The 18,668-nt window shown below is 45.8% G+C and overlaps 1 pseudogene; it reads left to right on the plus strand.

The window, feature by feature from the left end:
• Positions 1 to 1,024: 1,024 nt before the first annotated feature.
• On the plus strand, positions 1,025 to 1,699 carry LOC123142785 (receptor-like protein EIX2; annotated as a pseudogene).
• Positions 1,700 to 18,668: the final 16,969 nt, after the last annotated feature.

An 18,668-nucleotide genomic window follows, 5' to 3' on the forward strand; every position in this document is an offset into this window, starting at 1 on the left:
CCGCAGCTCTCTTCTATGTGATGGTAGTTTAGATGATCGATATCGACTTGTAATGTGAAGACAAACTCGCTACTCGCGGTCTCGAGACTTGTAATGTTCTATCTTTGTTCGGTCTTTTGAATTCGGAGACTAATATGGTGAATTGAATTCGGAGACTAATCTTCTATTGTATTCGATGAATCTGCTGTTGCTGTGTGGTGCTGTCTATATTCTGTCCAATAATATATTTTGTAACCTGTGCAAATATCAGAAAAGAAAAAAAAAATCCCTAATATTCATACTAATGGCGCATCACCCCAACGTGCGCCATTAGTATGCCAAAGGATACTAATGGCGCATCACCCCACAGTGCGCCATTAGTATGGCAAAGCACATGTGTAAATATCGCCCCCTGGGAGGCACACTAATGGCGCATGTTGGTCTATACTAATGGCGCTGTTGTGATGCGCCATTAGTATACCAGATACTAATGGCGCACCAGTGGTGCGCCATTAGTATTTAATACTAGTGGCGTGGTACTAGTGGCGCACCAGTAGTGCGCCATTAGTAGGCAAAACTAGTGCGCCACTAGTAGGTCTTTTCCTAGTAGTGCGTCCTGGTTGAGGAGCACGCCGGACTGGTGGGTGCCCATACCCGGCAGGCGTCTTGGTTGGGACCTCAGGTCTTAAATGTTAGGTTTGGCTGCGAGGTCTGTTTGGTATTAGGCCCAGACTATCAGCGCCCTTTCATCAACTGGATAGGAGTAGCGACAGATGTTGCTTAGACGGTGGCTTTGGTCTTACTGTTGTACGACTTTGTAAGGTCTTGTGTTAATAATTAATAATATGGCCGTATGCATCGTCCAGATGCAGAGGGGGTGTTCCTCTTTTTTTTTTTTTTAAACAGTTACAACACTAGCTAATTGAGTATAGGAAAAGTATGCACGACAAGACCAATACTCCTATCCTATATTGCTGTTGTGGTGGAATTATACAGAGAAGCTGCTCTGTCCATTCTCATTTCCATCTGCCATTTCCCGACCAATATGACTAAGCTTCCGCTCCTCTTCCGAGGAACTGCACTGCTCCTTTGCCTATTGATCTTCCAAGCAGGGTCCACTTCCCATGGCCAAGCTAGTGTATCAGCAGCAAGCGATGTGCGCTTCTGTCCTTCAAGGCAAGCCTCCTAGAACGTGCTGGCCATCTCTCGTCATGGCAGGGTGAGGATTGTTGTCAATGGAAGGGAGTCCGGTGCAGCAACAGAACGGGTCATCTCATCAAGCTCAGCCTCCGCAACATCGACATGGACGAATACAACTACCCGAATATGAGCAGATCATTGAGCTTGTCAGTAGGCGAGATGAGCTCTACTTTGGCTACTTTACAACAACTGAGGTATCTTGATCTGAGCGGGAATTACTTCAACTGCACAAGCATCCCTGTGTTCTTGGCTTCCGTCAATAACCTTAGGTATCTCAACCTCTCGTTCGCGGGATTCAGTGGGACAATACCTTCCCAACTTGGCAATCTCTCAAAATTGCATTATCATGATGTCAGTTGGAATGATTTCCAAACAATGGATCTTGCATGGTCACCAGGTCTCTCTTTGCTAAGCCATCTTGACATTAGTGGTGCGGATCTTAGTTCTGAGAGGGATTTGTTTCAGAGGGTTAACATGCTTCCTTCTCTTAAAGTGCTTATGTTGCGCTATTGTAGTCTAAATAATACCATGTCTACTAGTATACCACGTTCCAATCTCACACATCTAAAAGTCCTTGATATGTCTGAGAACAACTTCGACACTTCATTCAAGCATGCGTGGTTTTGGAATCTCACAGGCCTTAAGGAGCTTTACCTCGCACATCTCTAACGCCATGAAAATATGTGAAAGGGTCTTTAACAAGCTGATGTCCTAAATATTGCATTCTTGAAGTCATGACATGGTATGCTGCAACCGCGTCGTTGGAAGTTTGTAGGAACACCACGTCCTTGTGCAGATGTAATCCTATGAGGTGGTAATCACACTCATCGTCGTCGCGGTCGGCAACACTTCCATCCACATCAATGAAGCTGTCCTCATCCGAGTTCCAGGAGTACTCGAATCGGTCATCTTCATCTTCATGCACATATGCTTCTTCATCTTGACTACCAGCATAAACATCATCTGTTGTGTCGCTCAAGTCATCCACTTCATAGACGCCATCTTCATCCTAGTTACTGTCGCCATCAACATCATCAATTGTGTTGCTAAAGTCATCGGCCTCACAGACACCATCTTCATTGTCATCACTTTCACCATCAGCTCATCACTATTGCCATCAATATCATCAGGTGTGTTGCTGAAGTCATCAGGGTCACAGACACCATCTTCATTGTGGTCATAGTCGCTGTCAACATGATCAATTGTGTCGCTCTGTCTATATCCTCCTCATCGTATATGAACTCGTCATTATTGCGAGCTTTGAACAAGCTAACTAGAGCATTTTTGTTGTCGACTACCTCCCACTGCACTCTGGGCTCCATGTAAGAGTATTTGTCTATGTTGCAAGCATAAGGACCAAGATCAGTCTCGTGCTCTAACATCCATCGCACCCGGCCGCCGGCTGATTCTATCAGTATCCATACATGTAACTGGAATTCATCGATTTTCACAAAGCGAACCCCTCTATCATAGCTCACGAAGATAGACCTCTTGACCGGCTCAAAATATTGTTTATCTTTGTAAGCTTTCCCCGGCAGATGGACCATATCGTACGTACCCTCCGAGTTGCGTATGATCATAAGGATATTGTTCCAGCAATGTACGTAGAGCGAGCCCCGTCAGTACACAGCGGACTTCCATATGTTCATACGCCTATGGTGTGGCGCCATCACCATGTCATAGAGGTTCACAGGGGCATTGAATCGTATGTGACGAGAACACTAGTATAGAGATTACCTTATCCTTTGGCTCCTCGGCCGTTGGCATATGGGCATGTATCTCTTTCTTGCGTGGTTCTTGGATGTTTTCCTGGACGTCACCTTGGATCTTTTCACTCGAAAGGAGGAATACCTCATAGTGCAGCGACACGGCTGGGTCGAAGGTGAGGAATAATTCCTCGTGAAAAAACTCAAGCTTCTACAGTAGTGGTAGGCGAGCACAACGTATGGTCGCTGCGTTGCAGATATAATACTCATCTTTTGAATCATCCTCAAGTAGAAGGAGTCCATTGCAATAGTGCACCACGGAGGCCGAGTCGTGCCCGAACAGCGGATGCCGAAAGATGGGGCCGTCCCGAGCCCTCCATGGCACCTCGGAGCGTGGCGCTGGCGCCGGTGGGGCAAAAAAGATGCCGGGGAAGTGCTCCGAGGGGAAGAAGTACGGGAGAAATAACGCAGGAATCTGGGAAGAGAAAGAGGGATCGAGTTGGGGAGAAGCATTACGCAGGAATCTGAGACTCTTGAGCGGATCGATCGCGCGGACCAGGCAGTGCAGAAATTGTTCGTTGGCCTGCTCCTTAGCGGGATAAACGGGCCTATTTACATTTTTATTCAGCAGCAACGGGCCTATTTACTAAGCGCTACAAATTAGGGGGCCCTGTGCCGACTGCACAGGTCGCACACCCATCCGCCCGGGCCTGCTCCCTGGCTGACTGATGGGCATTCCTAGGCGCACGTTCATTTCTTTTTCATTCACAGGTCACCCCCCTCACAAAGCGTATAAAGGGTAATATAGACATTTCACAGATCGTATCCATTTTGTATGTATACACCGTATAGGAGTTAGTTATTATAGGCTTTTTCCTGGGCTCGGCCCATTTACATTTTTTCCATTTTTCAGGTTAATAAATATTGCGCTACCCGAGGTTCGAACCAAATGCCCCCAGGTTATTTCTCAACATAGTAACCAACTCGGATACATAACCTATCATGCAGACTTGCACTTCTTTTACGTCTTGGTGTCCACAATTCCGGTTTGGATTTTTTTTCAGGGGTAATTCCGGTTTAGATCTGCATGGTTTTTCCGTGCTATTTTTTTCGTATTTTTACACATGGTTTCCGCTCGGTTTTTTCTTCTCCTTTTTTGGTTGTGGTTTTATATTTATTTTCCCATATTTATTTTAAATTTCCTTTGAAAAAATCAAGAAACATTTTTCCAGATACGCAAACAATTTCCAGATTTGTGAACATTTTCCAAACGTGAATTTTTAAGAAAACTTATGTATATTTCAAAATTTTAACTTGTGAATTTTATCAAATTCATGATTTTTTTCAAATGCATAGTATTTTTAAATTTTTAAGTCACAAATTTTTTTTAATTCAAAAAATAGCTTTCAAACTTATGAACTTTCTTTAAATTTATAAATTTTTTAAAATTTAACTCATGAACAATTTTCGAATTCATGAACTATATTTCAAACTTCTTAACTTTTCAAATTGATTAACTTTTTTCAGAGCTAACTGGCAAAGCGAGCGAGCGTGCGAAGCTGATGAGCGGGCTAGCGAGCTTCCCCAATATTGTGCCACGGCCTGCTGGCATGCGCACGAGCGCCAGTTTCCTAACCAAAGTTTAAAGCGCTGGCCAGGAGCTCCTGAACTAGACAATGCCATACACATGGTTTTGTTCAAAATTTCAGAAAAAAATTCTATTTTAGAAAATTCAAAAACTTGAAAATATTAGTATTTTAAAAATAATTGCAGATTTTTTAAAAAAATTGTTTCTTCCAAAATTCCTCAGAATGTCAAAACATGAACACTTTTTAAAAACAGCGAACAAAACTGTTAACAGGAACATTTTTTAAACAATATAAATTTGGAAGTTCGAAAAAACAGAAAAATACAAAACAAATTAATATATTTTTTTTTGTAAATTTCCCCGAACATTTTTTATATGTGTAGAATGTTTTAAAATAGGAACAATTTCTGGAAGTGCGAACATTATTTGAAACATACCAAAAAAATGAATGTCGGAACAAGTTTTAAAAAAGGGAACATTTTTTCAGTTTGTGAACAGATATTGAAAATAAGTACATTTTTTGAATTTGTGAATGAATTTTGAGAATAGGAACATGTTTGAATCGTTGAACTTTTTCGAAATCCGTGAGCGCTATGCCCGGGCTAACAGGCGCCTGACCAAAGCGATGCCGTCACCTAGTTGGGCCAAATCCTAACGATTTTTATTTCTATTTTTCGTTTTTCTTCCCTTTTTGTTAATTAATTTTCCTAGGATTTTCTCGGTGAAAAACCGTAAAATATCGGCTGTCCGTGATGCAATGTGAGTTCGGTGTCCGGATTCGTTCAAAATTTGCGTGGGGGACTACCATGGGCATGCCCACCTATTGACAAAAAATTGGTGGTGTTTCATGTATGGAAAGAAATACACCATATGTACACCCTTAACAGTTCGGGTAGACCGGTAGGGCAAGTCTCGGAACACTTTTTTCACCTCCACAAAAATAGACCCAAATTTTTTCCACACCATGGGAAGTATCCCTGCCAATTTTTATTGATATCTGATATTTTATGCATTTTCTAGGGTTTTTCTGATGAAAAAAATCCTAAAATACTAACCGGTCATGACGCAACGTGTGTTCGGTGTCTGGATTGGTTCAAATTTTGCATGGGTGATTATCATGAGTATGCCCACCTTCTGGCAAAATTTGGTGTCATTTCATGCATGGCAAGAAAAACAAGATATACAACCAGGACAGTTCGGGTAGGCCGTCAGGGCAAGTTTCAAAGAACTTTTTTTTACCTCCAACAAAGGAACCCAGATTTTTTTTCTTCAGACAATGGCATCACCATGGAAAGCATCCCTGCCATGTTCCATTGATATCTGACATTTTATACAATTTTTAGAGTTTTCTCAATTAAAAACCCTAAAATACTAGCCGGTCGTGACACAGTGTGCATTCGGTGCCCATATTCCTTCAATTTTTGTGTGGGAGACTACCATGGGTATGCCCACCTACTAGCAAAATTTGGTATCATTCCATACAATTCCCAATAATTTAAGAAAAATTTGACCACAAATTGCTAACCATGTAATATTAATTAAAATTTATCAACTTTCATTGAATTGCAAACATTTGTTAAATTTGTGAATAAATTTTTTTAAAGGGGGGAATTTTTTGAGATTCTAGATTTTTAAAAAATTATAAACAATATTTGAAAATAGGTTTCATAAAAAATGATAAAGTCCAAAAAAGGAGAAAAATAATTTAACAAAAAATGAAAGAAAAAGGAAGAAAACTCTTAGACCTTGCCACAACTAGGCGACGACATCACCCCATCGGACGCCTGTTCGGCCGACCTAAGCGTTTGCGGATAAAAAAAATCACTACTAAAGTTGCAAGACATGTTAAATGTGGAGGATTGCATCATGTTTTTTTTGGTTTATGCTCGCAAATATTCTAAAAACATATATTTAAACGCATTTTATATAATGCTTTTGAAAGGAATGTTAACCAAGCATTTAAAAAATATTAATTATGTATAAAGAAAATGTTTCTCATGTATATAAAAAATGTATACAAAAAATATATAATGTGTGTGTAAAGCTGAACATGTATTTAAAAAAGCCTGCAAGCATTTGAAAAAAATGTGAAACAAGTATTTAAAAAATGTTCATCAAGCATTTAAAAAATGTTAAATATTTATACAAAAATGTTGACCATGTATTGAAAAAATGTCAATGAAGTAATTGAAATAAGGTAAATGTGTATAGAAAAATGTTGACTAGGTATTGAAAAAGATTACTTTGTATTAAAAAATATTAATGTATCATTTGAAAAATATTAAATGTGTATAGAAAAAAGTGTTAGCCATGTACTCCCTGTGTACCATAATATATGACATTTTAGTAGCTCAAATTGAACTGCTAAAACTTCATATTTTATGGTACAGAGGGAGTATTAAAATATGTTAATCTTGATTAAATAATGTTTAGCAACTATTAAAAAATGTATTAGATATACCAAAAATGTGTATAGAAAATAATGAAAACGTTGAAAAACGAGAAAGAACCAAATGAAGCCGAAAAAGAAACAAAAGAAATCTGGTGAAAACCTTGAAAGAATCAAAGAAAACCATAGAACAACAAATAAAAGAGAAATAAAAAAACACCAGTGAAAAAATAACGAGTGCAGGAAAAAGGAAAACACGAAGACAGAATCCCTAAAAAAAAAAACGAAGACAGAAAAGGTACGGAAAACCAGCTGATAACCGGCTCTTTTTCCTTAAGTTGGTGGCGCCCTTCTACCATACTACAAATCCAACAGTGAGCTACTGGATGGATGTCTAACGCTGCAACTAGCAGACCTGGGTTTGATTCCTGTCTTCACTCATTTTGTCCTGTATTATATTTTATATTAATTGTTAGCTGATGGGCCGGCCCATTACTGTAGATATCTCTTGTATCTGCGACTAAAAAAAAGGACGCGGGTGGTGTATTTTGAACAAAGACCATCCTACCCTTTATTATGAAGGGGTATGGAGAGATCTCATCTGTTGATGTGTTTAGGGGGTGTGTACCGAAGCAGAAGTGTCACAGGAAAGGGAATTAAGTGGCTCGGGTATGTCGTTTAATGGGCTTCATTTCCAAGAGCTTATTACGCTGGTTTGAAATTTAGCGAAATCATTCAGACATTGCCCCGCCAAGAAAAAAATTTCATTTACCAAAATAATGAACCTCGTGGTTCAAGTTTCGCGACACTCTTAGTTAATTAAACCTTAATGAACTAACTTTGGCCAGAATATATGTTGCTTCCATTCATCTTGGCTAGACCAGATGTACCTAATTTTTTTGACCATTCCTATCTCCCAGTAGGTTGTTTCCATCATCTTGGCTATTAAGCTGTTTCACTCTAACCAACCCAAGTGTACTTCAAATTCCTTGCATCATATTGGCTACTTAAATTCATGATAAATTCAATCTATACCAAGTTCCCGTCGCCACCAAGAAAAAAAAAGGTTGATAAACAAGCATAAATAAAATATCATGTACCTCGTTTGGAGCTGGGGTGTCAAACAATGTACATACATGGGAACTAAGTAACAATGTACAGCCATTGCAAGCCGGAGCAACTAACTGAACCATGTCGCCGGCCTGCGTGGTGGTGGCGATGGTTGTGCCTCCATTGTTGAGTGCCGAGGAGCAGCGATGACATAGGTAGACGAGGATCGAGCAGCGGCTAGGTACCTAAGCAGGACGGCAAAGTAAAGGGAGGGGTGAGAGAGAGTAGCGACTGGGAAGGGCGTGTCATGAGTGCAGGGACAATTGTTGTCCTACCCCTGCTAGAACCCTAACCCCTTTTGATTTACGCTTTTCTTCATCGACGACAATTATTGTCTCTGGTATGTTGGTCCTGTGGGGCCTTAGCATAACGATTTCCAGACTAATTACTACAACAGGGTTTGCTCTGATCCGGTGAGGGAGGGGTGGTGATGGTAAGTTGGTAACACACTTTCGGCTCGCTCGAGTGCTTGTAGTCATCGCTAGGTAGTTTGCAGACTTGGAAGTAATTTTTACTTCCGGTGTTTGTTGTACTGCCATGACTAGATCAGAAATTTTTCCTGGAATTTATTTATCTGTTTGCAGGTTAAGAACCGCATGCAGCAAAAAATAAAGAAAAAATGGACCGAACTTTGTGAATTATCTCCCACAGCAACAGTAAAGACATGCGAACAGAACAGAACCACTGATTCTTTGCAAATACACATAGTGGTCAAGTGTGATGCTGAATAGAAGAGTTAACACCGATTGATGAATCAAAGGAAGTAACCACATTCAACAACGCTGAACAATTGCTCTGCAACTCTGTGGTACCAAACAGATACCACTTTTGCCAGTAGATATCAACTGATGTGTACATTGTGATGTTCATAATTTTATCTGTTACGTACAATTTTATGGCAGAACCACATTTGTAATTCTAAACTTATTATGAGAACCATCAGCACTACAGCATAATAATACACTGAACCTGAAGAAAAACATAATAGATACAGTTTGCGGTCAAAATATATGAAAAAACTGAAACAACTCTTGGCCAAAGTAACAACACTTCTAATACAGCAGTGAGCACTGTGAAATCAACCACCTTTATTGCCTCACGTAAAAGATCTTTTTGTTAGAGTTGTGTCGAATATTATTGTACAAGGTAGGTTACAGTTGGACTTGGTTTTGGACTGTGTGTAGACAGGGTAGGAGTTGTGTGCTAATAGGACACTTGTATCCTAGGCCTCTCATATATCGGGGGTAGACACACGATATAACCTATGCCAACATAATAGCACAAGCACGCGGGGGAGCCGGCGGCCGGGGTGCGGTATTGTGACGGTGTCATGGGAAGGAGCGTCCGTAGTCATGCCCCGGGGATGTAGCCATATAGGTGAACCTCGTTAACAAATCTCGGCGTCGTGCTTGTGTGATTGCTTGGTCCTCGGTAGATCGACGATGCGCCTCAGATTAATTCTAACAAGTGGTATCATGAGCTAGGTTATTCGGAGGTTGCGGTTGCTGATCTAGAGGTGGAGCAAAATTCGTTGAGAGGATCGTTGGTACTAGACGTCGGTCGGTCGATGCTTGGCGACGAAATTCTGCAACGGATTAGAAGCAATTGGAAACATGTGGCTCTAGGCGAGATGTGTTTTGCAGCCGATGGCGGGTTCTGTGCGAGGGCATTCGGTGGGATCGGTTGGATCCGATGGGGACGATGCAAGCAGCGGAGGGCGAGGCAGCTGGTCGGATCGGATCAGGTGGCTGCAGCGGATCGATTCAGCGGATCGCACACACATGGCGTGACATGCTAGGGCAGCGATGTAGGTGCGTGTGCAACCCGGGCAGCGGGCGGAGCAAGGCGTGTCTCGGAATTGTGCAAGCGTGCAGGGGCGGCGACGTCTCGATCCATCCAGATCGATTCGAAGGCAAGGCAGACACCAGGGCGTGCAACGCACGGATGAGGTAGCTTCGGCCCAGCTAGCAGGCCGAACAAGGCCGGCTGGTGGGCTGGTGGCGCTGCAGGCAGGCGTGATAAGCGTTGGGGCCGGTTGTGCAGGTTTTCCTGTGGCATTGTGGCAAGGAGCTGTGCAAGCCGGCCGAGACGTGGCATGTGTGTTGCTTTTTTTTAGCATCAGTACTGTTGGGCATATAACTATTGGTGTAACCCGCCCAGGAGGGGCCAGGTTACACCAGACGAGTCATTACATGAAGCCTAGGTTACACTCTGAAGATGGCGGTTCAAGTAAGGGCCAAAGGCCCAATGGCGACTTAAGGCCCACAGTGATAACCCGCCGTAATGGCGTAACTTGTATTGTAAGGAAAGATTAACTAGTCGCCGAGCCGGACACTGTTTATGAGCCGGCCGGGACTCTGTGAGCCGCATGGTGTCGACCCGTGTATATAAGGGGGCGGCCCAGCGGCGGCTCAGGGCAAGTAACATCAAATCGAGGACTAGGTCAAGCAGATTCGCTCCCTGGTCATCGAAACCTTAGTAAACACCCTCAACTGGATTAGGCTTTTACCTTCACCGTAAGGGGCCGAACCAGTATAAACCTTCGTATCCTTTGTCCCGATTAACGCCTTCTTGCTTCCTAGTTGCGATGGCCCTACGACTAAGTCCTTCTGCTAGGACATCTGCCGTGACAATTCAACGACAGTTGGCGCCCACCGTGGGGCCAGCGCACGGTGGATTTGAGTTCTTGAAGGGCAACTTCGAAGGGCTCAAGGGATACGTTGTGGGCCGGATGACCAAGAGTCGTCGCGGCAAGCTCTACATCGATGACGAAGGCTGGGGCCCCGACATTGGCTCAATTGAGTACGGGTACCGGGTCCCCTTCGGCGGCATCCACGTCCTCATCGGCCGGATCGGTGAGTCGGGCCCTGAGCCGGACATCTGCACCGACATCATCGAGACGGCTCAGCATGCGAGACCCGCCCGAGCTCAGCCGGCCTTAAGGCGTGCCTTCGTGGGTTGCATCCATGGAGAGGAACTTTCTTAAGCATCTGTGGATGATGGTGAAACGGCTATCTACTCTGATGATGCATCGTCTACAGGTGAGACAGATTCATTATATCAATTGCAAGACGGCGGGCTTGGGGGCTGTTCCGATGGCAGCAGCATTCCGGACCCCTTTGAGCCGCCTAGCAGGGTAGGGATCTTCATGGCTGGTACACAACCCGGCCAAAACTCTGCAGCGGCGACCGCAATAATCTCTGGGTCAACGGCAGCCGGGGCAGGAGGCCCTGTGCGCCCACCGACTCAGGTTTTGATAGATCTCACGGAGAAGCCGATGGCCCTGTTAACCGCCACGGTTAACCCGGCGGACCAGGTAGAACATGACGCGGCGGTGGCCCGGGTACGTGAGGAAATAGTACAAGCCAAAGGAGACTTGGCAGCCGAGGACACTAGATTGGCCGCAGAGAGGGCGGCTTTGGATGCGCGTGCCCAGCAGCTGCAGTCAGAGGCGTTCCGGCTTACGACGGATTTAAATGCGTCTAATGAGGTTATGAGGAGGAGACACCAGAAGTCTCAGTCCCGTCTGCCACCCATGTATGATCCTAGAAACCTCTTCCGCACACCCGGCGCGGGCCCCAGTAACCTGCCGGAGACGAACCCGGCTGCGACACCCGGAGCAGGGGCGCCGGTTCAGCCACGCGCGGGGGGCCCCTTCGTGTGAACACGGCACCACCTCAATATGTGCCGACACCACCAGGCCATTATTCTAATCCTTTGGAGAACATGATCGCTGCAGCGGCGCGCTTGGCGGCTCTCCCAGCGGAGGGCGACTCTCCGACGGCAGTTGAAACACGAAGGGTCAGAGAGCTTCTTCAAACAGCTTTGGCACAGCAGGAGGCCTATTCTTATAGCCGAGACAGGATTCATTCAACGCCTCGCCCAAGCCGGAGCCCGAGTTATAGCAGACGGATGGAATCCGCGGCTATGTCAAGTAACGCGCAGCGTCATGGACATAACCCGGCGCACGATTTGAACCATCAGGCGGTTGAGCAGGCGGCTTACTAGCCTGTTCCGGTTTACCCCGCGGTTTCAGCTGAGACAGGTGTGGCCACAAGGACTGGTGGAGTCCCGTGTTTAGTGCCGGCTCTGCGTAATGAGCGCCTGCCCAAGGATTTTAAGGGGCCCCGAAAGGTGCCAAATTATACGGCCGACTTACAGCCTGGGGCCTGGATTGAGAGCTATGAGATGGCAATGGAGTTGTTGGAGGTCAGTGATGCGGCCATGGCTAAGTATTTTACCATGATGTTAGATGGAACGGCCCGGACCTGGTTAAAGGGACTGCCACCCAACTCCATTGGGTCCTGGGCCGAGTTAAAGGCCCGGTTTATCCAGAACTTCAAGGACACGTGTAAGCAGCCCATGTCAATTGTGGACTTAACCAATTGCAAGCAAGAGGAAGGCGAGTCTACAACTCATTGGGTGCGCCGGGTGAATGGGATAATACATTCATCTGATAAGATGGATGCCGGCTCTGCGGTCCTGATGTTGGAGAAGAATTGCCATTTTGAGCCTTTAAAGCAAAAGCTGGGGCGGCTCAAGCGTGATTGTGATGATATGGGGCAGCTGATGGCGGCTCTAGTTAAGTATGCCGACTCTGATAGTACCAAGGACCCTGTGTCTGATGAGGAAAGGACAGGGAAGGGAAAGAAGAGCGGCAACGGCAAGGGTAATCAGCATAACCCGGCAAATCAAGGAGGTAATAAACGTAAGGCGGATGGTAACCCGGAGTTTGTGGCCAACACCAATACACAGGGCAACAATCAGCGGCGTAAGGGGAGACCTCCTCCTCGGTCCGGCGGGTCAGGTCCTACTCTCGAGCAGTTGTTAAACGAGCCTTGCCCAAGACACGGCACTCGGGAGAAGCCGGCCACGCATCTGTGGAAGGATTGCACGATTATGAAGGCTTTCAAGAATTCCAACATATATGATGGTGGTCCTGGGCCCGCTGGCGGCTCAGGCGGAGGCGGCTTTCATGGCCCGGGAGGCGGCTCTCATCCGAATTATCAAGGCCTTCCGGGTGGCCAAGGTGGCTATAATCAGCCCTCTGGCCAAGGAAGTCAGCAGCAGCAGTCCGGGTATCAGAGTAACCCGAAGCAGTTGAATAGTGGGCAGTATCATGTATTCACCACTAGCTTATGCAAAAGGGATCAGAAGCTTCATAAAAGGGCGGTTAATGCTGTTGAGCCGGCGGTCCCACGTTATCTAAGGTGGTCAGAGCAGCCGATTGTGTGGAGCAGAGAGGATCACCCCCAAGGGTTGATAATCCGAGTCACTTGGCCTTAGTAGTGGCGCCCCAGGTCGGAGGCTACAAATTCACCAAGGTGTTGATGGACGGAGGTAGCAGTATTAACATCCTCTACTATGATACCTTTCGTCGCATGGGGTTGACCGATAAGGATCTGAGAACATCCAACACGGTTTTCCATGGAGTGGTGCCTGGCAAGTCGGCGTATCCAGTGGGCAAGATTGAGCTGGAGGTGGCCTTTGGGGATGAGATCGGGCCGAGAAACTGAGTCTGAAGTAGTTAAGATCCGGAGCCCGTACCACGCTTTGTTTGGGCGGCCGGCTTATGCCAAGTTCATGGCCAGGCCTTGTTATGTTTATCTGCAGCTCAAGAAGCCGGGTCACAAGGGCATCATCACCGTGCATGGAAGTCGGAAGGTAGCCCTAGAATGTGAGGAAGGAGACGCTGCGTATGCTGAGTCTGTTTGTGCGGCAGAGGAGTTGAAATTTTATAAGGATAATGTTGACCCGGCGGACATGACATCTCTGAAAAAGCCAACTACGGAGCATGAGCCGGTGATGAAGTTTAAGTCAGCTAATGACACCAAGCTTGTCGATTTCGTTCCTGGCGATTCATCCAAACAGTTTACTATCAGCGCAACCTTGGATCCTAAATAGGAAAGCGAGCTCATCAAGTTCATCCGTGAGAACCGGGACATCTTTGCATGGAAAGCTTCTAACATGCCGGGTGTACCAAGAGAACTTGCTGAGCACTCTCTTAACATTGATCCGAAGTATAAGCCGGTCAGGCAGTTCCTCCGGCGGTTTAATGAAGAAAGGCGTGAGGCTATTGGTCAGGAAGTAGCCCGGCTCTTGGCTACCGGGTTTATTGTTGAGGTTTTTCACCCGGAGTGGTTGGCTAACCCGGTGCTCGTGCTAAAGAAGAACGACACCTAGCGCATGTGTGTGGACTACACGGACTTAAACAAGGCTTGTCCGGCTGATCCTTTTGCTCTCCCTTGAATTGATCAAATTATTGATGCTACGGCGGGTTGTGAGCGCTTAAGTTTTTTGGATGCTTATTCTGGTTATCATCAGATCAAAATGGCAGTTAAGGACCAGGAGAAGACGGCGTTTATCACTCCATTTGGAGCATTCTGCTATGTGTCTATGCCCTTTGGGCTTAAAAGTGCCCAGGCGACTTATCAGCGATGTGTGCAGAACTGCCTTCACAAACAGATTGGGCGCAACGTGCATGCTTATGTGGATGACATTGTGGTAAAGTCCAGAGAGAAGGAGACCTTGATAGATGATTTAAGGGAAACCTTTGACAATCTCCGGGTCTACAAGATGATGCTTAACCCGGAGAAGTGTGTTTTTGGAGTACCACCTGGCAAGCTTTTGGGTTTTCTGGTTTCTAACAGAGGCATTGAGGCTAACCCGAAGAAGATCAAGGCAATCACTTCCTTGGCCAAGCCGAAGTGTATCAATGATGTTCAACGTTTGGCGGGTCGCATTGCTGCTTTAAGCCGGTTCATAAGACGGTTAGGTGAAAAGGCCATACCGCTGTATCAGATGATGAAGAAGACAGATGACTTTGTCTGGAGTGACGCTGCCAATGCTGCTTTTGAGGATTTGAAAAGGCAACTTGCTGAATCGCCAGTCCTGGCTGCTCCGGTTGATAAGGAGCCATTATTATTATACGTGGCGGCTAATGCACGTGCCGTCAGTGTGGCCATTGTGGTGGAGCGCAAGGAGGTTGGCAAGGAGCATCCGGTTCAATGGCCGGTTTATTACGTCAGTGAGGTGTTGATTGAGTCTAAGCAACATTATCCACATTGGCAGAAGCTGGTGTATGGGGTGTTCATGGCAAGCCGGAAGCTTAAACAATACTTTCAAGGACATCCCATCACCGTGGTAAGTTCTGCTCCTTTGGGAGATATCATTCAAAATAGGGAAGCCACGGGACGAGTCGCTAAGTGGGCCATTGAACTTGGACCTCATGGTCTAAAGTATGTGCCACGCACGGCTATCAAATCTCAAGCGTTGGTGGATTTTATCAGTGATTGGACGGAGCTTCAAGTGCCTGAGGAGAAGCCGGACAACACATACTGGACTGTTCATTTTGATGGATCCAAGCAACTGGAGGGCTCGGGGGCTGGAGTCGTTTTAACTTCCCCTCGAGGTGACAAGTTTTGTTATGTGCTACAGTTGATGTTTCCCTGTACTAATAATGCAGCTGAATACGAGGCTTTGCTCCATGGTCTCCGGATGGCTAAGGAGATGAATTTTAGCCGGGTAAGATGCTTCGGCGATTCAGATTTGGTGGCTCAGCAAGTATCAGGCAAGTGGGATTCCAAAGATCCTCTCATGGCGGCTTATCGACGTGAGGTTGATGCCTTTGCTGGACACTTCAAGGGTTACATAGTGAAGCACATGTTGGGGAACGTAGCAGAAATTCAAAATTTTCTACGCATCACCAAGATCAATCTATGGAGTAATCTAGCAACGAGGGGAAGGGGAGTGCATCTACATACCCTTGTAGATCGCGAGCGGAAGCGTTCAAGAGAACGGGGTTGATGGAGTCGTACTCGTCGTGATCCAAATCACCGATGATCCTAGCGCCGAACGGACGGCACCTCCGCGTTCAACACACGTACGGAGCAGCGACGTCTCCTCCTTCTTGATCCAGCAAGGGGGGAGGAGAGGTTGATGGAGATCCAGCAGCACGACGGCGTGGTGGTGGAAGTAGCGGGATCCCGGCAGGGCTTCGCCAAGCGCAAGCGGGGAGGAAGAGGTGTCACGGGAGGGAGAGGGAGGCGCCAGGGCTTAGGTATTGCTGCCCTCCCTCCCCCCCACTATATATAGGGCCAAGGGAGAGGGGGGGCGCAGCCTTGGCCCTTCCTCCAAGGAAGGGTGCGGCCAGGGAGGAGTCCTTCCCCCCAAGGCACCTCGGAGGTGCCTTCCCCCTTTAGGACTCTCCCTTTTTCTTATCTCTTGGCGCATGGGCCTCTTGGGGCTGGTTCCCTTGGCCCATATAGGCCAAGGCGCACCCCCTACAGCCCATGTGGCCCCCCGGGGCTGGTGGACCCCTTGGTGGACCCCCGGACCCCTTTCGGCACTCCCGGTACAATACCGATAAAGTGCGAAACTTTTCCGGCGACCAAAATAAGACTTCCCATATATAAATCTTTACCTCCGGACCATTCCGGAACTCCTCGTGACGTCCGGGATCTCATCCGGGACTCCGAACAACTTTCGGGTTACCGCATACTAATATCTCTATAACCCTAGCGTCACCGAACCTTAAGTGTGTAGACCCTACGGGTTCGGGAGACAGCAGACATGACCGAGACGACTCTCCGGTCAATAACCAACAGCGGGATCTGGATACCCATGTTGGCTCCCACATGCTCCTCGATGATCTCATCGGATGAACCACGATGTCGAGGATTCAATCAATCCCGTATACAATTCCCTTTGTCTATCGGTATGTTACTTGCCCGAGATTCGATCGTCGGTATCCCGATACCTTGTTCAATCTCGTTACCGGCAAGTCTCTTTACTCGTTCCGTAACTCACATCATCCCGTGATCAACTCCTTGGTCACATTGTGCACATTATGATGATGTCCTACCGAGTGGGCCCAGAGATACCTCTCCGTTTACACGGAGTGACAAATCCCAGTCTCGATTCGTGCCAACCCAACAGACACTTTCGGAGATACCTGTAGTGCACCTTTATAGCCACCCAGTTACGTTGTGACGTTTGGTACACCCAAAGCATTCCTACGGTATCCGGGAGTTGCACAATCTCATGGTCTAAGGAAATGATACTTGACATTAGAAAAGCTCTGAGCAAACGAACTACACGATCTTGTGCTAGGCTTAGGATTGGGTCTTGTCCATCACATCATTCTCCTAATGATGTGATCCCGTTATCAACGACATCCAATGTCCATGGTCAGGAAACCGTAACCATCTATTGATCAACGAGCTAGTCAACTAGAGGCTTACTAGGGACATGGTGTTGTCTATGTATCCACACATGTATCTGAGTTTCCTATCAATACAATTCTAGCATGGATAATAAACGATTATCATGAACAAGGAAATATAATAATAACCTATTTATTATTGCCTCTAGGGCATATTTCCAACAGTCTCCCACTTGCACTAGAGTCAATAATCTAGTTCACATCACCATGTGATTAACACTCACAGGTCACATCACCATGTGACCAACATCCAAAGAGTTTACTAGAGTCAACAATCTAGTTCACATCACTATGTGATTAACACTCAATGAGTTCTGGTTTGATCATGTTATGCTTGTGAGAGAGGTTATTAGTCAACGGGTCTGAACCTTTCAGATCCGTGTGTGCTTTACGAATATCTATGTCATCTTGTGGATGCTACCACGCGCTATTTGGAGCCATTTCAAATAATTGCTCTACTATACGAATCCGGTTTACTACTCAGAGTCATCCGGATTAGTGTCAAAGTTCGCATCGACGTAACCCTTTACGACGAACTCCTTTTCACCTCCATAATCGAGAAAATTCCTTAGTCCACTAGATACTAAGGATAAGTTCGACCGCTGTCATGTGATCCATTCCCGGATCACTATTGTACCCCTTGACCAACTCATGGCAAGGCACACTTCATGTGCGGTACACAGCATAGCATACTGTAGAGCCTACGTCTAAAGCATAGGGGACGACCTTCGTCCTTTCTCTCTCTTCTGCTGTGGTCAGGTCTTGAGTCTTACTCAATACTCACACCTTGTAACACAGCCAAGAACTCCTTCTTTGCTGATCTATTTTGAACTCTTTCAAAATCATGTCAAGGTGTGCGTTCTTTGAAAGTATCATCAGGCGTCTTGATCTATCTCTATAGATCTTGATGCCCAATATGTAAGCAGCTTTATCCAGGTCTTCCTTTGAAAAACTCCTTTCAAACAACCCTTTATGCTTTCCAGAAATTTTACATCATTTCGGATCAACAATATGTCATTCACATATACTTATCAGAAATGTTGTAGCGCTCCCACTCACTTTATTGTAAATACAAGTTTCTAACAAACTTTGTATAAACCCAAAAACTTTGATCACTCCATCAAAGCGTATATTCTGACTCCGAGATGCTTGCTCTAGTCCATGGAAGGATCGCTGGAGCTAGCATACCTTTTAGCATCCTTAGGATCGACAAAACCTTTCTGATTGTATCACATACAACCTTTCCTTACGAAAACTGGTAAGGAAACTTGTTTTGACATCCATCTGCCAGATTTCATAAATGCAGCTAATGCTAACATGATTCCGACGGACTTAAGCATCGCTACGGATGAGAAAATCTCATCGTAGTCAACTCCTTGAACTTGTGGAAATACTCTTTGCCACAAGTCGAGCTTCATAGACGGTAACATTACCGTCCACGTCCGTCTTCTTCTCAAAGATCCATTTATCTCG

The sequence above is a fragment of the Triticum aestivum genome, chromosome 6D (assembly GCF_018294505.1).
Source record: "Triticum aestivum cultivar Chinese Spring chromosome 6D, IWGSC CS RefSeq v2.1, whole genome shotgun sequence".
Classification (NCBI taxonomy): Eukaryota; Viridiplantae; Streptophyta; class Magnoliopsida; order Poales; family Poaceae; genus Triticum; species Triticum aestivum.